Source organism: Neofelis nebulosa, chromosome 15, assembly GCF_028018385.1.
Source record: "Neofelis nebulosa isolate mNeoNeb1 chromosome 15, mNeoNeb1.pri, whole genome shotgun sequence".
Lineage (NCBI taxonomy): Eukaryota > Metazoa > Chordata > Mammalia > Carnivora > Felidae > Neofelis > Neofelis nebulosa.
In genome coordinates, this window is record NC_080796.1 from 56591634 (window position 1) to 56612419 (window position 20786).

A 20786-nucleotide genomic window follows, 5' to 3' on the forward strand; every position below is an offset into this window, starting at 1 on the left:
CTTCTTTTTTATCCATGCATCAGCAGATGGGCATTTGGGTTGTTTCCACTCTATTACAAAAAATATGAACATTTGTGTATAGTTTTGTGTGAGTATAGTTTATTGATTTTCTTAGATAAATAACCTTGAATAGAACTTCTGGATCATATGGTAACTCTGTGGAATGTTTTGAAGTATTGCAAAGACATTTTCCAAAGTGATTGTAATGTATTACATTCTTACTAGAAATGTATGAGGGTTCCATTTTCTTAGCATTATCATTAACACTTGCAATTGTCCATCTTGTTTTTATTATAGCCATGGTTATGAAATGATTTACATTTCTCTAATGACTGATGATGTTGAAAGTGTTTCATGTGCTTAATGGCTCTTTGTATATTCTTTTTGGAAAAATATCTACTCAAGTCATTTGCCAATTTTTAATTGCATTATTTGCCTCTTTTTTTTGAGTTGTAATAGCACTTTATATATTCTGATACTAGACTCTTACCAAGTATACAATTTAAAAATATATTCAAATATTCAACCAAATCTGTGGGCTATCATTTAACTTTCTTGAGAATGACCCTTAAACAAAAAAGTTATGATTTTGGTGAAGTCCAATTTATCTATTTTCTTTTTGACTATGCTTTACGTGTCATAGCCAAGACACCACTGCTTAATCCAAAGACACAATGATTTACACCTAGATTTTCTCCTAAGAGTTGCATTTAGGTCTTTGATTTATATTTTTTGTACTTATTTTTGTACCTTTGTATTTATTTTTTGGGTTAATTTTTATGTATGGTGTAAGGTTCAACTTTCTTATGAATTTTAGGATCAGCCTGTTAATTTCTGCAATGAAGCCATCAGGGATTTTGATAGGAATTATGTTCAATATGTAGATAAATTTGGGATGCATTTCCATCTTAATAAGATTAAGTCCTACAATCTATGAACATGAGGCATCTTTCTATTTATTAAGTCTTTAATTTCTTTCAGTGATATTTTGTAGTCTTTAGTGTACAAGTTTTGCACTTTCTTTAATTTTATTCCTAAATGTCATATTCCTTTCTATGCTATTGTAACTAGCAGTGTTTTATTAAATTCATTTTTTATTTTTTATTGCTAGTAGATTGAAATACAATTGGTTTACGTTTTTGACCTTGTACCCTACAACCTTGCTGATCTCACTTATTAGTTCTTGTAGGTTTTCTTTCTTCTTTCTTTTTTTTTTTCTGGTGGATTCCTCAGAATTTTCTAAATACCGACATACATTGGTATATTGTGCTTTGTTTTTTGTGCTCCACAGATTTTATCTGTTTTTGTTTGTTTACAAATTGAAGGTTAGTGGCAACTTTGAGTTGAGCAAGTCTATCACCGCCATTTCTCTAACAGCATTTGCTCACTTTGTGTCTCTGTGTCACACTGGTAATTCTCACAGCATTTCAAACTTTATGATTAAACATTTACATTTGTTATGGTGATCTGTGATCATTGTATTGCACTTGTTTTGAAGTACCATGAACCATGCCCATATAAGACAGTAAAATTGATCAGCAAAGGTTGTGTGTGTTTTGACTTGCTCCACTTACTGGCCATCACCACCCACCCCCCCACCCCCCACAAACTTTCTTCCTTTCCTTAGTCTGAAACAATATTGAAGTTAGACCAATTAATAATCCTACCATGGCCTCTAAGTGTTCCAACAAAAGAAAAAAAATCACATTTCTCTCATTTTAAATCAAAACTTAGAAATTATTAAGTTTAGTGAGGAAGGCATGTTGAAAACAGGACTAAAAGCTAGGCTAGGCCTCTAGTCTAGGAAAAGTGAGGAAATTCAGATATATATTTCTGCTATGCTTTTGCTATAACTACTATTATTTTATGCTTGTTGATCTGTATAGTTCAAATGAATACAAATTTTAAAAAATTAAAATGGATGTTCTTCCAAATGAGAATATTTTAAAATTTAAAACTTCTGAAGAGTATTAAGCAATACGTTAAGTAATGATTAGATGTTTGTCTTCTAAACCACCAAATACAGATAATATTTCTTCTTCTTCTGCGATGTTAACTACCTTTCCAATTTATGACAATTTTTCAGACATGAGCAATTATATCTTATTTATAATTTATTAGTGTCCCAATGTTGCAAGATTTTAAAATTGTTTGTACATCATTGAGAAAGAGAGAAATAAAGAAAGAAAGAAGAAAAAAGAAAAAAGAAAGAAAGAAGAAAGAAAGAAAGAAAGAAACAAAGAAAGAAAAAGAAAGAAACAGGGAAGGAGGGAAGAAAAAAGAGGGAAAGGAAAGAAGAGGAAATGACTGGGAATTTTATGCAAATTTGGCACTCTTCACAAGAAACTTTTTTTACCTGAATATCCATTTTGTGATTTCATTCTGAGTTATTTATAGTAATTGAGAATTGCTTAAAATACATATATATTTTTAAGTAGGCCTCATGGCAGCACAGAACCCAATACAAGGGCTTGAACTCATGACACTGAGATTAAGACCTGAGCTGAGACTGGGGCGCCTGGGTGGCTCAGTCAGTTGAGCGTCTGGCTTCGGCTCAGGTCACGATCTCCCGGTCTGTGAGTTTGAGCCCCACATCGAGCTCTGTGCTGATACCTTGGAGCCTGGAGCCTGCTTTGGATTCTGTGTCTCCCTATCTCTCTGCCCCTCCCCTACTCGTGCTCTGTCAAAAATAAACAAACATAAACATAAAAAAAAAAACCTGAGCTGAGATCAAGAATTGGATGCTTAACTGAATGAGCTACCCAGGAACCCAAGAATTGTTTAATATTAAAGAAATCCTTTCTTTAGAATAGTAAATTTCTATTCCATTTTATTTTCATGTTGATATTTTACTTATGGTAAATTTTTAAAGATAATTTTTTCACTATTTTGTTTTTGTTTCATTTTAATGTTCTTTAAAAAAATATTAAGGTATAATTGGCATACAATGTTATATTAGATTCAGGTATACAACATAGTGATTCATATTTGTAAACATTATGATATGGCTACCACAATAAATCTAGTTACTATGTCATCTTATAAAGTCAATACAATATGATTGACTGTATCCCCTATGTTATACATTACATCCCCATGACTAATATATTTTACAATGCAAATATTTTAAATGTATACAATTGTATGGAGAACATTAAAATAACAAATCTAAATGAAACATTTCAAATTTAAATGTAATTAGCAAGCGATAAAAAAAGTTAGTGATTGGAGCACACTTTGGGTGGCTCATTTGGTTAAGAGTCTGACTTTTGATTTTGGCTTATGTCATGATCTCATGGTTCCTCAGTCGTGCTCTGCACTGATAAATGGAGCCTGTTTGGGATTTTCTCTCTCTCCCTCTCTCTCTGCCCCTCCCCCATGCTTGCTCCTGTCTATCTCTCTCTCTCTCAAAATAAATAAACAAATTTAAAATAAAAAACAAAAACAAATTAGTGATTAGGATCTAGGAAGATTAGGGCATTTCTTATTCTTTAGAATTTTAGTAACAATCTTTCACTATTTCAATAATTTATAAACATTTTTAATAAGGAAAAGCATTTTACTTCCATGAAAATTTTAAAATATAATTCCAACTTTTTATGCAATTTTTAAACTGGGAGTTGTGGGAAAATACTTGTGTAGATGGTGACTGTATACCATGAGGGTTTGGCGGTTTTTTTTGTTTGTTTGTTTGAAGTTTATTTATTTATTTTTAGACAGAGAAAGAGAGATTGGGAAAGAGGTAGAAAGAGAGGGAGAGAGAATCCCAAGCAGACTCTGCACTATCAGCACAGAGCCTGATGGGGGCTCCATCTCATGAACTTTGAGATCATGACTTGACCTGAAATCAAGAGTTGGTTGCTTAAGGAATGGAGTCACCATAGTGCCCAGAGGGTTTTTTGTTTGTTTGTTTGTTTGTTTGTTTGTTTGTTTTAATAATTTGTGTCAACCTGAATAAAGAAGTAAACCGAGGCAAGTTTCAAATTGTCAAAACAATGAGTTTATTTAAGAATAGTAGCAGAAATGGAATTTGGGACATATACTGAAGCATGCTAAATGTAACTTCATTGAGGATTTGGGGTGGCTGTATTTACAAGTAGGAAACGTAAAGAAGGGAGAGTTCAGTTAGAATCTGTTAATAGCAAAAATAAAGGGAAATCAGCTCTGAAAATTCCCTGAGCAGACAAAACCAGTCCAATCATACAAACAAAGCTCAATTCAGCTAATTTTGTGAGATAATACCAGCCTGATATGAGTCATTTTTTGTTCATGACTCTGGAAACCATAAGTAAAACTTCCCAAGGTGGATATGAGGCAACCTCTGAACAACTATTATTTATGAAAACTCAAAAATTATCAGTTTTCATAAATCAGTAATTTATGGGAAATCAGTTTCTCAGTCCTTAAGATTTTTGTCCTGAAGGCACATGCCATTTTATACCCTTCAGTTTCATTTCATGTTAAAATTCTTTTACATATCATTACATACATTTGGAATCAATAGATTAAATAAAATTATTTTTTTTACTACAGGATTTCTGTGCAACTTTATATACTAATATGCAATAAGAATTCCCAAGGCAATATCTATGCCATTTCTCAGATGTCTTTGTTCACAGAAATGTTTTTTCTCACATTCCAATTAAAACATTTTAGGGTAAAAAATGATCTTTAAAATTTGATAAAGGGCCTATTCAAAGCTATGTTTCTCCTACCCTCATAGGAAAATACTTGTTTTGAGAAAGAATGTTTTATTTTTTAGGAAATAAAATTTGAGGGCACCTGGGTGGCTCAGTTGGTTAAGCGTCTGACTCTAGATTTCAGCTCAGGTCATAATCTCACAGTTTGTGAGTTCGAGCCCGGCATTGGCCTCTGTGCTGGCAGCATGCAACCTGCTTGGGATTCTCTCCCTCTCCCTCTCTCTGCAACTCCCCAGCTCACTACCTCTCTCTCAAAGTAAATAAATAAACTTAAAAAAGAAGGAAACAAAATTTGTTACTGTATCCTAGACATACAAAGAGTTTGTTTCCATGCAGCTAGCAGCAAGCATATTTAAATTGACCTCTGTTGCCTCATAGACTAGCTAGTAACATAACTTAATACAATAACACATTTCCAGACTGTAGAAAAAATCATTTTCTCCCAAAACTGTAAGAAAATTTTAGACAAATCATTTACTTATACATCTGATTAGACTTAGAAACCAATATTTTTTTAAATTAATATTGCTGATGACTTTAAAAACTTCTTACTTCTGTTAGAGTAAGTGATAGTTCCTAGGGACTTGGGCAGTGAAAGTGATAGGGGCTGCTAGTAAAATATATCCTTGGAACGAGAAATATTTCAGGACTGTGCAAAATAACTGGGTAGACACAACTCCTGGCAGGTTGGCACTAGGAATACTAAACTAAAAATAAAATGACCCCAAATTCCAGATTCTGGATTCCTGTCAATGGCTTGTAGAGCAACAACAATGTCTTTTGGACAAAAGGAAAATATATTTTTCTCACTGACTAAATTAGGTAAAGTATTAATTTCAGATATTTAGATATTTAAAATTTTAACTATCATTAAGGTAAAAGAAAAATTATTCTGCTGGTATAATATATTCTAGTAGATATAGCAGGATCTTCAAAGGTCTTTCATAGATGGCAAATTGTATATGAATTTTACTTATGCTATCCTTTATGCTGAAGGTTAATTTTACTTTTTGTGAATTAAATATATTAAAATTTAACACACAAATCTCTAATTATTTTAGCATATTTCCTAGTTTCTAAAAATCAAGAATTATGGAGGAAGCCTCACCAATTATAGTGCTGACAATATAATCAAAAATTTCTTGACCATATATTAAAAGGTGACATATTTAAAAATTCTGAACATCTTTTTTCCTTTGAGCTTGAATAGAAAAAAAAGAAAAAAAAAAGACTTTCATTTATGAAATGAACCATAACAGATGTTGACATATTGTAAATGCTTAAGAAATGATAGTTGGTTCTAGCATGACATTAAATAGCTTCATCAAAAGAAAGTGAATGGTGGAATGAGAAGAGACATTATCATACGAGAACAAACTTTGGAACCAAATGCATTGGCCTAAAAACAAGAGAAATTATAAAAACATAATAAAATCTTTGAGATGTATTAAAATAAAGTTACATAAAGAGACTTCAAAGACATAGAGCTTAGAAGGAAGAACAATACATGAAAACTGCATGATCTTTTAATGGAATGAACATGAAAAAATTTGTCTCTAGAGCTTTTCAAAAAGAGAATTGTCTTTACTTTTTTTTTCTGAAATTGTTCAAACCTCAGACATTTGAAATATTGCAAAAGGGTTCAAATACTAGGTTGTGGAATAGATTTCACCAGGGTCATTAAGCATAAGCAAATATTTGAAATCAAGTTTTTTGGTTTGATTTTCTTACATTATCTATAATCTTAAAAAAATAAAATTATATTAAAATAAAACTATAAGATACAAATAAAGCTATAAAATTTAAATTTAAAACTATTAAAATTTTATTAAAATAATCTTTAAGTATGCTTTCATATACTCCTATGTTGGCTTAGAATATGAATTATTTTCACTATTTACTGTCTTTGGTTCCATGAAGAAAATGTTATTCTATCTCAAGCCTCAGTGTTTTCAATCTTAAAACAGAAATTTATGAACATCAAAATGGTATCATGAAGATTATATATTGATACAATATGAAATTATGTATTAAAGGTAGGCATTGCAGCTTAGAGTAAGTGTCTCCATGTACAATTAAGGTGAAATGTATGCTATAAATGCTTGTACTAAGAAAAAAATTTAAAAAAAGAAAGAGGAAAAATTTAAATAAACAACTTAACATTCCACCACAAGGAACTAGAAAAAGAAGAAACTTAGTTAAAATTAAGTAGAGGAAAGAAATAACAAAGAAAAATTAGAAATAAAATTGAGACCAGAATAAACAATAACATAACATTGAGAATAATAACTAGTTTTTCCAAAAACAAACAAACAAATAAAAATCAAAATTGGCAATGCTTTAACTACATTAACTAAGAAAAAAAAGAGGGAAGACAAACAAGCCGAAATGAGAAATGCAAGTGAAAACAATACACCGGCTAACCACAGAAGTGTGTTGTGTCATAACAGCTTATTATAAACACCTTAGTATGTTACTTATGTAGTTAATAAAACTTCTTTATATTAAAAAAATCAAATTTTAGTCAACTATTCCAGAAGTAATTAAAACTATTTTTACTGAATATGCTTTATTTAGTCAATGTATTGCTAAAAAGATTTCCTGGCAAGTATAATTCCCCATTTTTGAAGGAAAATATCTTACTGAATTCCTTTTATTTAATTATGTGCTGTCAAACCAGGCAATCTTAGAATAGTATTCTATAATTTGACAAAGTATTTCAAACAAGATTTCACTGATATTATAAGTGCAAAAGAAAAGAAATTTCCTTTTTGACAATAAAACGTTTTCCAGAAATCATCTGTGGTATGTGTGACTTTAAGTGTTATTATAATAGTGTTTTGTGTGGGTTGATTGATTAACTCAGAAATTATTCATTTATTCATCTACATGTATATAGTTTAATCAAAACAATTATTAATTTCTCAGACATTTCTAGACTTTATCTTAATAAGTATATCTTCAATTATAGCTTCTTATTCAAGTTGAAATCTCTTGCATTTGTTCAGGAGGAAAATTACATAGAATGCAAAATAAAAGTAGCTAAATTGCTCTTAAAAATATAATTCATTTAGCAGAAGTTTTATTTGAGAACTGGACGTTTAGAATTAAGTCCCAGTGAAGGAAACAAAACAATGACTGGGAAGAATACATTTAGAGATAACAGATATATAATTTTCAGATTCTGGAAAAAAATTAAAAACAAATGAAAAGAACTACAAGGATACTATAAAGTCTTGTTTATTACATCAAAGAAATAGAGAATTTATGACACGGATGCAAAAATTCTTAACAAAATACTAACAAAAGAAATCCAACAACTTTCTTCTATGGTCACGAACAAAACAAAGATGTTCACTCTCACCACTGTTATTTAAGATAACATTGTAAGTCCTAGCCACAAAAATCAGACAACAAAAAGAAATATAAGGCATCCAAATTGGCAAGTAAAACTTTCACTATTTGCAGATGGCATGATGGTCTATATAGAAAATGCAAAAGACTCTACAAAAAAAAATGCTGCTAAAATTGATAAAGGAATTCAGTAAAGTCTCAGGATAGAACGTATAGAATTAATGTAGAGAAATCTATTACATTTCTATACAAGAATAATGAAGCAGCAGAGAGAGAAATTGAGGAATAATTCCCATTTACAATTACACCAAAAACCATAAGAAAGAAACTGAGGATGACACAAAGCAATAGAAAAACATTCCATGCAATTGACTGAAAGAATTAATATTGTTAAAATGTCTATACCATCCAAAGAAATCTACACATTTAATGCAATTCCTGTCAACATACCAGTAATGTTTTCCACAGAGCTAAAACAAATAACCCTAAAATTTATATGGAATGGAAAAAGACCCTGGATAGCCAAAGCAAACTTGAAAAAGAAAAGCAAAGCTGGAGGCATCACAATTCTGGACTTTGAGTTATTTATAAAGCTGTAGTGATCAAAACAGTATGGTACTGGCACAAAAATAGACAAAGATCAATAGCACAAACTAGAAAACCCAGAAATGAATTCTTAAGTATATGGTCAACCAATCTTTGAAAAAACAAGAAAGGATGGGACACCTGGGTGGCTCAGTCGGTTAAGCATCTACCTCTTGATTGCAGCTCAGGTCATGATCTCACAGTTTGTGAGATGGAGCCCTGCATGGAACTTCACACTGACAAGAAGGAGCCTAGTTGGAATTCTATGCTTTCTCTCTTTCTTCCCCTCCCCACTCTCTTTCAAAATAAATAAATAAATTTATTCCAAAAAAAAAAAAAATCAGGAAAGGATATCCAATGGGAAAAAGACAGTCTTTCCAACAAATACTATTGGAAACACTGGGCAGCAACATTCAAAAAATGATACAAGACCACTTGCTTATACCAAACACAAAAACAAATTGAAAATGGATTAAAGACCTAAATTTGAGACCTGAAACCATAAAAACCCTAGAGGAGAACAAAGGCAGAAACCTCTTTGACATCTGCTGAAACAACTTCTTTCTAGATATGTCTCCTGAAGTATGGGAAACAAAAAACAAACATAAATCTTTGGAAGTTCATCAGAGTGAAGGAAACAATCCACAAAACTAAAAGGCAACATTTGGAAAGGTAGAAGACATTAATAAATTACATATCTATAACTATAAAAGGTTAGTATCCAAAATATATAAAGAATTATAAAGTTCAACAACACAAAAATGGATAATAGAGTTAAAAATGGGCAGAAGACATAAATAGACATTTTTCCAAAGAAGATATGGTCAAGAGACAAATGAAAAAGTTCTCAACATCATTCATCATCAGGGAAATACAAATGAAAGCCACAATGAGATTTACCTCACATGTGTCAGAATAGCTAAAATCAACAACACAAAAATAACAGATATTGGTGAGGATGTGGAGAAAGGGGGACCCTCTTGCTCTGTTGGTGGGAATGCAAACTGATGCATCCTGGAGGTTCTTTGAAAAGTTAAACAGAACTACCCTAAAATCCAGCAATTGCACTACTATGTATTTACTGAAAGATGCAAAAATACTACTTCAATGGGATATATGCACCCCAGTGTTTATACCAGCATTATCTACAATAACCAAATTATAGTACCAGCCAAGTGTCCATTGACTGATGGATGAATAAAAAAAATGTGGTACACACACACACATACGGTGGAATATTGGCCATAAAAAAAGAATGAAATTTTGCCATTTGCAATGATGAGGCTAGAGCTAGAGAGTATAATGCTAAGTGAAGTAAGTCAGTTAGAGAAAGAAAAATACCATACAATTTCACTCAAATGTGGAATTTAAGAAAGAAAACAAAGGAGCTAAAGAAAAAGAGACAGAGAGGCCAACCAATAAATAAATTCTTAAATATAGAGAATGCACTTACGGTTACCAGAGAGGAGTTGGGTAAAGGGATAGGTTAAAAAGGTAATGGAGATTCAGAAGTGTACTTGTGATGAGCACCAGTGTTGTCTGGAAGTGTCAGATCACTATATTATACATGTGAAGTTAATATTGCACTGTACCTTAACTAACTGGAATTTAAATAAAAACTGAAAAATAAATAAAGTATACTACTATTACAAATTATACTATACTATAATAAATAAACAAACAAACACATAATTAGATTATATAAAATAAGTTGTAGCTTTTACAAATCATGTATTTGTCCAGATTGACTTTTGTTTGAAAGATAAGTAAATGTAGTAAATATACTCAATTTACAATTTTGTTCATCATGAACACAGATTTGAAGGCAATTGCTTAAACATTAATTTACTCTTCATATTGTTGCTTATTGTTTCACTTTTCTGTCCAATTCTGGATGCCCCTTTCATTTCATTTCATATTTTTCTTAGGTGCATACAGTGCTTATATTCAGCCACTAGATTGAAAATAGCTACAGCTACAGCTATAGCAAATTGGTTTAATATTGAAATCTTTAAGTACTTTTATGCTGTTTGCAAATGTTTATTAATAACTTCAATAAAATATAAAATTAATTAATAATGTATGTTCTAATGCAAAGACATTAGTTGAAGTCATAAAATGTTGGGGCAATCTTGATAAATGACTTCCCAGTATACCATAAGTTAGATTTAGTTGATAATAGAAATAATGATGATAAAAGTCTCTGATAATTTTAGGAATTCGAAACTATTTTAATATACTTGATTTTTGTTCATCCAAGAATAAGATTGGATCATAAAGAAAAAAATAATTGATGTACATAAAAGTATCAATTTATTGAAGCTAGAAATCACTTAATAATTTTCTTTTGTTTTAACTTTAGGAATAACTAATGGGTAATGAAGCAGTGCTTACACAACTGAGGTTGACCTTAGAGGTCTTTTTTTTTTTTTAATGTTTATTTATTTTTGAGAGAGAGAGAGAAACAGCATGAACAGGGGAGGGGCAGAGAGAGGGAGACACAGAATCAGATGATGGCTCCAGTCTCTGAGCTGTCAGCACAGAGCGTAACATGGGGCTGGAACTCACAAACTGGGAGATCATGACCTGAGCAGAAGTAGGACGCTTAACCGACATGAGCCACCCAGGCACCAGACCTTAGAGGTCGTTGAGGAGACCAACACAGTAACAGGCAGTGATGACCTATATGTCACATCTTCTGACTGTTTTAGTGTGGCCTGATTCTGACCAGAATGGGGACAAATGACTGGGAAGGCAATATAGTGGCATTGATGATGGAAACTTTCATGGCAACATGGGAAGTAACAGGCATTCAGGTGTGTAACAGGGTATAAAATGTAAGCACCATGTTTAGGAGCTCTCATATTGCAACAAAACACCAAGGGTTAAATAGTTGTCACAGGAAGTGGATATGTTTCCCTGTGTCTCATAGCTAAGCTATCCAATGATAGCAGAAGCAGAGTGATCATACAAATATTTCCTAAAACTCGACTAATGATTTGGGAATTCATAGAATGGTATGATAAAATGTCTTATACCTTATAAATGATAATATCTATGACTATAATTTATACCAAAGGATAGGCATTTTGGACTTTATTTTAGTTACAGCACAAAAGGAAATAAATGTTTGACTTGATTTTACATTATATTGTTTTGTGTGAAAGATTTTTCTTGCATTGTCATAAATATCTCCCATGTATAGGCTCCTAATTTTTTCTGATGCCTGTTTAAGAAGGACCTATGCTAGGGGCGCCTGGGTGGCGCAGTCGGTTAAGCGGCCGACTTCAGCCAGGTCACGATCTCGCGTCTGTGAGTTCGAGCCCCGCGTCAGGCTCTGGGCTGATGGCTCGGAGCCTGGAGCCTGTTTCCGATTCTGTGTCTCCCTCTCTCTCTGCCCCTCCCCCGTTCATGCTCTGTCTCTCTCTGTCCCAAAAAAAATAAATTAAAAAAAAACGTTGAAAAAAAAAAAAAAAAAAAGAAGGACCTATGCTTAGATTATAACAAGAATAATTTTTATTTTATTTTTGATTCCATTAATGGGACCGGTGGCAGGAAAAAAAAAAAAAACTGAGTCAAAAGAGAGGATGTGGGTTTTTTGTTGTTGTTCTTACTGTATTCTAACCATGGAGTCAAGGCATTAGACACTTTCACACATAATGTCAACTGCCAGCAAGTTTCATTCTCCTTTGCCATCATATAAGTTTAAATAAACAGAAGCTTTTGAAATTAAGAAAGAAAGATCAGCAGATTCCCAATGCTAGCCATCAAAAAGAATGGCAAATTAGGTAAAAGGAGAGGAGATAAATCAGTACGTTCTTCATATACACCAAAGTTGACAAAGAGCCATCCAGGATGAAATAAAGTCCTTCCCTGATTGAATACATTTGCTTCTGGGATCTCAAATTATTTTCTATTTATTAAAGAAAGCTGAAAGAAATATCAGTAACAGTTACATTTTAGTGACAACTAGAAGAAACGTGTGGCTGCTTTTTTTACAATTAAATCTTTTTTCTGCTTTAAGCCACTTCTGTCACTGTGCAGATGTGTTGTTTCATTGTGCTTTTTGTTTGTTTGTTTGTTTGTTTGTTTTGTTTTTTGTTTTTTGGTTTTTTTTTTTGTATTGATAGTGATTAGCACAGTGCTTGACAGATTCTGCTGATGAAATAATTATTTCTTTAGTTCAAAAAAATGAGATCTAATAGGGAAAATAAAGTCCAGGGGAAGAGCAATATGTGGCTAAGTGGGAAAAGTCAATTATGAATACACCTTTGAGTTTGCAAATTCCCATTTGTACTGTTATGAGGTTGCACACTAAAAATGCAACCAGGGCAAATGAAATATACTTTTCCCTTGGCATAACTGTTGCAAAGATAATGAGAGGTAATAAACATAAAAATAATACCAAACAAATATAAAACTAAATGTAATTCAGCCCATATTCACCTCCTTTCTCCTTCTGCATATTACTATTTACAAAGAGGCTTATGTGATAGCCCCCCTCATAATCTGGATGCAACTTCCCTACATGCATTTTATAAGAAAGGAAAGAGTAGAATAGCACTAAATGCTAACTGCGTGTTAGGCACAATACACCTAATTTCCTCAGTCTTTACAGTAATTCAGAAAGATTAAAATTGCTTTTATTTTACTGATAATGTGAGATATGAGTGATTAAATAACATGCAGGCATTAACTCAGCTAGGAAAACCTAGACTTTGAAATCAGTTGTGTTTTAAGGCAGACTTTAAAACAGTGTAGCACAGCAATGCTCTGGAGAGAAAAGGGAGTGATATGCTGAGTGTGGGAGAGAAGTGCCATTCAGTGGAGTTCAATTTCAAATACATAGTGCTTGCTTCCAGGGATCGTTTTCACTTTTTTCATAATTTAATACTTTTTCTTTCCTACCCGCTATATATGCTCCTGAAGGAATAATAGAAATAAAACTCAGCATTGACCATTCCCTGCCCTTGAACCAAATTATTTAGTTCTGTCTTCATTTATTCCCCACATTTCAAAGTCATCCTGGCATTTAATTAATATGAAATCTGACCTTTACCCTTCCAAAATGTGTAGCCATTCAACTCTACTATTCCACGTAGGCCTTACAATCCAGGTACATTAATGCACTTACTTGTCCCCAACACCTTCTTTTCCTCTCCACCGGCCTCTTTATTTGCTCTGGCCCTTACTTGTCTCTTGCCACCTTGTACGTTCCTTGAATCTCTTCCAGAGCTCAAAGGCCAGTTAAATCCCACAGCCTAACAGAAGACTTTCCAGATTCCTATAAGGAACGATTTCTGCTTTTGAATTATTCTGAGGAATAAAAATGGAGCCTCATTTATCTTGTGCCTATTTATTTACCCTACTTCCCTCCCGAAAGGAGAATGGAAAATGAATTTAATAGTTATCTATAATAACTAAGACTCAATTATGTGACATATTGAACGTAACAAGTGTATTTTTATTTTTAAGATGAATTTAAATATGTTTTAATAATTTATTATTTTTAAAACTATATACACTGCGTTTGCTATGGGAAATTATCTGATGTTATTTCAGTTACTAAAAGTGAAAATTACAATGTAAGCTGTTTCCTATTTAAAAGTTGACACAGTCAAGTAATTTAGCAAAATCTTAGCTTTGAAACTATTTTGGTGAGATTAACTCAGCTTTATAGGCAAAAGAATGTCGTCTACAGAAATGGTTTCCAAAACCTAGCCCTGGTTTTGAATTCCTAGGAATTCCATGAAGTTCTTTTAGGAGCAACTGCAGCTGAGTCAAGCTGCTTATTTAAATTTTTAAACGAATGTAAGATTTCCATTTGATACACGATTATTTATAAAGCCTAAATCATATGTTAAGTATTGGTTAAAGTTAACCATGACAGCATAAATAGTCCATGAGTTTGTATCTTCAACTCTTTATAACAGTATATTTAAAATGTGTTTTTAGGGGTGCCTGGGTGGCTCAGTCGGTTAAGCGTTTAACTTCGGCTCAGGTCATGATCTCATGGGTGGTGGGTCTGAGCCCCGCATCAAGCTACATGCTGAGAGCAGAGCCCCTGCCTGGGATTCTCTCTCTCTCTTCCTTTCTCTCCCTGTCCTTTCCTAGATCGTGCTTTCTTCTCTCCCTTTTATAATAAATAAATAAACCTTAAAAAATTAATGTTTGTTAAAGAAAAAAAAAAGAATCATTAAAATTATTCTAGGAAGTCTTCAGGCTATATGAACAATCTGAGTGCCCAGAAATTCAGACCAAAGGTTTTCTGGTAATTTTGGACCATGTAGGTACAGTTTACTGGGGTAGTTTAAAATCAGTATTTTCATGCTGTAAATCTTTAGGACTCCTAGAAAGTATGAACATTTGATTCTTAAAAATAAAGATGAGATTAATATCCTAAATTTTTGTGCACATGTAAAATAACTCTTCTTTCAATAACATCACCTAAAATCAATGTAACATAATGAGAGCCCATAGTGGAATTATCATGAAGTACTGAATAATGAAAGGAAAATATCCAATAAAACATAATTATTAGGGGCGCCTGGGTGGCTCAGTCGGTTGAGCATCTGACTTAGTTCAGGTCAGGATCCTTCAGTTTGTGAATTAGAGCCCCGCGTCACGCTTTGTGCTGACAGCTCAGGGCCTGGAGCCTGCTTCAGATTCTGTGTCTCCCTCTCTCTACCCCTTCCCTGCTCATGGTCTGTCTCTCTCTGTCTCTTAAGAATGAACAAACACTAAAATAAATAAACAAATAAATAAATAAATAAATAACATAATTATTAAAGAATTTTTGGTGTATTTAAAATTATTAAGTTTAAACAAGAACAAAAATGTATATTAAACCAGTTTCTCAAAGGCAAATGTTAATTTCTGACATGGTTTGTTATCAGCTAACAAATATGAATGATGATAAATAAGTTCCAACATTTTCATCATATAAATTCATATGTTATGTGAAAGTGGTCTGTAATGACTCCATTTCAAAGCAGCTTGCTAGTTAAATTTAAAAAGAAAGGTTATTGATGTGAAAAAGCGGAAGGGAGAAAGAATTGACTCTGGCTTAGGAGAAATCAAAGTGACAAAAAAAAAAAACACAAGACAGAAATATTTTTAGCAGACATTTGAAAAATGTATAAGTGGTAGAAATTGCTATATAGACCAAATTGAATTTTAGTAAAGTTATTCTTCATTCTGAGGGGAAACCACATCAAAAAGAAACTATTAAATCTGGACTTAATCATGTACTGGTGTCCAATTGTTTAATCAGAAGAGAAACTCCACAGGGGCGCCTGGGTGGCTCAGTCGGTTAAGCGGCCGACTTCGGCCCAGGTCATGATCTCGCGATCCGTGAGTTCAAGCCCCGCGTCGGGCTCTGTGCTGACAGCTCAGAGCCTGGAGCCTGTTTCAGATTCTGTGTCTCCCTCTCTCTGACCCTCCCCCATTCATGTTCTGTCTCTCTCTGTCTCAAAAATAAATAAACATTAAAAAAAAAAATTAAAAAAAAAAATTAAAAAAAAAAAAGAAGAGAAACTCCACAAATAAACCATGTTTCTATAAATATAGAGATTACCTTCATGATGATGTCATGCTGTCTTCATAACAAGAGGAATCACACATCCTCAGAAAACAGAACAAAGGATCTATCTTTAGGGAGATAGATATTTAGTGGAGAAGATTTAAGTTGTTAAGTTTGATTAAGATCTTGTTATGCTTACGACTGCCTGGACAAGACAAAGAAAGCAGAATACAGGAACTGATTTTTCCCTTTATAATTATCTAATGTATAATTTATATGAAGTTATTATAAGTAAAAAGTAAATACTGAGTCCCCGGACAACAGAGCTCAGCTTGGCTGGGAACAAAGGCACTCGCCAGCGCCATCTCCCCCGCCCATCCCCCAGCCAAAATCCCAAAGAGAACCAGTTCCTGCCAGGGAACTTGCTCACTCCTCGCAAACACCCAACTCTGTGCTTCTGCGGAGTCAAACCTCCTGCAGCGGATCTGACTCCCTCCCGCTGCCACAGGGCCCCTCCTGAAGTGGATCACCTAAGGAGAAGCCAGCTAAGCCTGCCCCTCCCGCCCCCGTGCACCTTGCCTACCCACCCCAGCTAATACGCCAGATCCCCAGCACAAGCCTGGCAGTGTGCAAGTAGCCCAGACGGGCCACACCACCCCACAGTGAATCCCGCCCCTAGGAGAGGGGAAGAGAAGGTACACACCAGTCTGACTGTGGCCCCAGCGGTGGGCTGGGGGCAGATATCAGGTCGGACTGCGGCCCCGCCCACCAACTCCAGTTATACACCACAGCACAGGGGAAGTGCCCTGCAGGTCCCCACCACTCCAGGGACTATCCAAAATGACCAAACGGAAGAATTCCCCTCAGAAGAATCTCCAGGAAATAACAAGAGCTAATGAACTGATCAAAAAGGATTTAAATAACATAACAGAAAGTGAATTTAGAATAATAGTCATAAAATTAATCGCTGGGCTTGAAAACAGTATACAGGACAGCAGAGAATCTCTTGCCACAGAGATCAAGGGACTAGGGAACAGTCACGAAAAGCGCTTTAAATGAAATGCAAAACAAAATGGAAATGACAACGGCTCGGACGAAGAGGCAGAAGAGAGAATAGGTGAACTAGAAGATAAAGTTATGGAAAAAGAGGAAGCTGAGAGAAAGAGAGATAAAAAAATCCAGGAGTATGAGGGGAAAATTAGAGAACTAAGTGATACACTAAATAGAAATAATATACGCATAATTGGTATCCCAGAGGAGGAAGAGAGAGGGAAAGGTGCTGAAGGGGTACTTGAAGAAATTATAGCTGAGTACTTCCCTGAACTGGGGAAGGAACAAGGCATTGAAATCCAAGAGGCACAGAGAACTCCCTTCAGATGTAACTTGAATCGATCTTCTGCACGACATATCATAGTGAAACTGGCAAAATACAAGGATAAAGAGAAAATTCTGAAAGCAGCAAGGGGTAAACGTGCCCTCACATATAAAGGGAGACCTATAAGACTTGTGACTGATCTCTCTTTTGAAACTTGGCAGGCCAGAAAGGCTTGGCACGATATCTTCAGTGCGCTAAACAGAAAAAATATGCAGCCGAGAATCCTTTATCCAGCAAGTCTGTCATTTAGAATAGAAGGAGAGATAAAGGTCTTCCCAAACAAACAAAAACTGAAGGAATTTGTCACCACGAAACCAGCCCTACAAGAGATCCTAAGGGGGATCCTGTGAGACAAAGTACCAGAGACATCACTACAAGCATAAAACATACAGACATCACAATGACTCTAAACCCGTATCTTTCTATAATAACACTGAATGTAAATGGATTAAATGCGCCAACCAAAAGACATAGGGTATCAGAATGGATAAAAAAACAAGACCCATCTATTTGCTGTCTACAGGAGACTCATTTTAGATCTGAGGACACCTTTAGATTGAGAGTGAGGGGATGGAGAACTATTTATCATGCTACTGGAAGCCAAAAGAAAGCAGGAGTAGCCATACTTATATCAGACAAACTAGACTTTAAATTAAAGGCTGTAACAAGAGACGAAGAAGGACATTATATAATAATTACAGGGTCTATCCATCAGGAAGAGCTAACAATTATAAATGTCCATGTGCCGAATACCGGAGCCCCCAGATATATAAAACAATTACTCATAAACATAAGCAACCTTATTGATAAGAATGTGGTCATTGCAGGGGACTTTAACACCCCACTTACAGAAATGGATAGATCATCTAGACACACGGTCAATAAAGAAACAAGGGCCCTGAATGATACACTGGATCAGATGGACTTGACAGATATATTTAGAACTCTGCATCCCAAAGCAACAGAATATACTTTCTTCTCGAGTGCACATGGAACATTCTCCAAGATAGATCATATACTGGGTCACAAAACAGCCCTTCATAAGTTTACAAGAATTGAAATTATACCATGCATACTTTCAGACCACAATGCTATGAAGCTTGAAATCAACCACAGGAAAAAGTCTGGAAAACCTCCAAAAGCATGGAGGTTAAAGAACACCCTACTAACGAATGAGTGGGTCAACCAGGCAATTAGAGAAGAAATTAAACAATATATGGAAACAAACGAAAATGAAAATACAACAATCCAAACGCTTTGGGACGCAGCGAAGGCAGTCCTGAGAGGAAAATACATTGCGATCCAGGCCTATCTCAAAAACAAGAAAAATCCCAAATACAAAATCTAACAGCACACCTAAAGGAAATAGAGGCAGAACAGCAAAGGCAGCCTAAACCCAGCAGAAGAGGAGAAATCATAAAGATCAGAGCAGAAATAAACAATATAGAATCTAAAAAAACTGTAGAGCAGATCAACGAAACCAAGAGTTGGTTTTTTGAAAAAATAAACAAAATTGACAAACCTCTAGCCAGGCTTCTCAAAAAGAAAAGGGAGATGACCCAAATAGATAAAATCATGAATGAAAATGGAATTATTACAACCAATCCCTCAGAGATACAAACAATTATCAGGGAATACTATGAAAAATTATATGCCAACATATTGGACAACCTGGAAGAAATGGACAAATTCCTAAACACCCACACTCTTCCAAAACTCAATCAGGAGGAAATAGAAAGCTTGAACAGACCCATAACCAGCGAAGAAATTGAATCGGTTATCAAAAATCTCCCAACAAATAAGAGTCCGGGACCAGATGGCTTCCCAGGGGAGTTCTACCAGACGTTTAAAGCAGAGATATTACCTATCCTTCTCAAGCTATTCCAAGGAATAGAAAGGGAAGGAAAACTTCCAGACTCATTCTATGAAGCCAGTATTACTTTGATTCCTAAACCAGACATAGACCAAGTAAAAAAAGAGAACTACCGGCCAGTATCCCTGATGAATATGGATGCAAAAATTCTCAAGAAGATACGAACAAATTGAATTCAACAACATATAAAAAGAATTATTCACCATAATCAAGTGGGATTCATTCCTGGGATGCAGGGCTGGTTCAACATTCGCAAATTGATCAACGTGATACATCACATTAACAAAAAAAAAGAGAAGAACCATATGATCCTGTCAATCGATGCAGAAAAGGCCTTTGACAAAATCCAGCACCCTTTCTTAATAAAGACCCTTGAGAAAGTCGGGATAGAAGGAACATACTTAAAGTTCATAAAAGCCATTTATGAAAAGCCCACAGCTAACATCATCCTCAATGGGGAAAAACTGAGAGCTTTTTCCCTGAGATCAGGAACACGACAGGGATGCCCACTCTCACCGCTGTTGTTTAACATAGTGCTGGAAGTTCTAGCATCAGCAATCAGACAACAAAAGGAAATCAAAGGCATCCAAATTGGCAAAGATGAAGTCAAGCTTTCGCTTTTTGCAGATGACATGATATTATACATGGAAAATCCGATAGACTCCACCAAAAGTCTGCTAGAACTGATACATGAATTCAGCAAACTTGCAGGATACAAAATCAATGTACAGAAATCAGTTGCATTCTTACACACTAACAATGAAGCAACAGAAAGACAAATAAAGAAACTGATCCCATTCACAATTGCACCAAGAAGCATAAAATACCTAGGAATAAATCTAACCAAAGATGTAAAAGATCTGTATGCTGAAAACTATAGAAAGCTTATGAAGGAAATTGAAGAAGATATAAAGAAATGGAAAGACATTCCCTGTCATGGATTGGAAGAATAAATATTGTCAAAATGTCAATACTACCCAAAGCTATCTACACATTCAATGCAATCCCAATCAAAATTGCACCAGCATTCTTCTCGAAACTAGAACAAGCAATCCTAAAATTCATATGGAACCACAAAAGGCCCCGAATAGCCAAAGTAATTTTGAAGAAGAAGACCAAAGCAGGAGGCATCACAATCCCAGACTTTAGCCTCTACTACAAAGCTGTCATCATCAAGACAGCATGGTATTGACATAAAAACAGACACATAGACCAATGGAATAGAGTAGAAACCCCAGAACTAGACCCACAAACGTATGGCCAACTCATCTTTGACAAAGCAGGAAAGAACATCCAATGGAAAAAAGACAGTCTCTTTAACAAATGGTGCTGGGAGAACTGGACAGCAACATGCAGAAGGTTGAAACTAGACCACTT